We start from the raw sequence: 1,301 nt of genomic DNA, 5'->3' as shown, positions 1-1,301 counted from the left end.
TGGTCCATGTTAAATTTAAAGTGGTTCTCATCCTCGCCAGAGTCGATAAGTGGTATGGTAATTGGCCGTCATGTGAAGGTCATAACTGTTGGTGATCTTTGTTGGTTTCTAGTTTCTTCAGTGTGATGATCTTGACTGCCTTTTGGTCTGTTAAGCAATTGTATGATGTGTGCAGAATTTTCATTATCATTGGTCATGTAAATAGATCATGACTCGATCTCATTGTATGCTCAAGTAGACAAAGGGGTGACTATTATATATGGCTATGTACATATAACTATCTACTTATATGTTAATAATTTAGTTTTATGTTCTATGTTTAGTAATTTAGCTAATTTTCTCCTAGTGAATTTGTAGTCGTTAAAATAATACCAATAATTGTTTGGTCTATTGGTACGCAAGCTACACTAAAAGTCTAAAATAATTTAATCTTGTTTCTTCTGTCCAAATGAGAAATAACCTCATCTTCTGGCCAAGAACAAGAAAAAGTGCATCTCACATTCCAAGTATTATTGGTAAAATTTAATTATAATTATGATGACTATGATATACACATTTAGGAAATTAGGTGACACTAATAAAATAAATCTAAATTATAAAAATGATTTGATAAAAATATAATGCATATTTTTCTCAACAATCTAATACATGTAAAATCTTTATGATTTTTTAAAAGTTGAATAAGATGCATCTAATATATTCTAATTTTTTATTTTACAATTTCTAATTCTAAATTTCATAATATTTAATTATAATATTACAAAAAAATTATATTTAATTTAAAATAACAGTTATACATATAATTTTAAAATACTAGAATAATTTCTTAAACTTTTCTTCCACAACTTTTAATAACCTCATGAAATAAATATGAAGGTAATTTATAATAGCTTTTATTCTAAAACCTTGGTTATACAAATATGTTTATATATATATATAAAACTGAAAATTCGTTTGTACAAGAATATATATATTTTTTAAAGGTTACATGGGTTTTCAGCATTAACCTATCATTATTTTTCTAATTGATTAACAATAAACTTATCAACCAAAAAAATATTTAAGTAGTATGGCTGATTTAATTATAAGGTATATTAGTATATATATAATTTATTTATATTTCTTTAAAAAATTTAGGTAAAAACAAAAAGAATGTCTTGCTTTTTTTTTTTAAAAAAAAATTATTATTATTATTATTTTCAATATTATTGTAGTAATCATAGTACAACGTATAATAGTTACATCATAATTATTATAATGTGTTAAAATAAATTATTATTTTCAACTTAGTAAAAAATATT

The sequence above is a fragment of the Zingiber officinale genome, chromosome 7B (assembly GCF_018446385.1).
Source record: "Zingiber officinale cultivar Zhangliang chromosome 7B, Zo_v1.1, whole genome shotgun sequence".
NCBI classification, from domain to species: domain Eukaryota; kingdom Viridiplantae; phylum Streptophyta; class Magnoliopsida; order Zingiberales; family Zingiberaceae; genus Zingiber; species Zingiber officinale.
Note: the sequence above shows the minus strand (reverse complement) of the source record.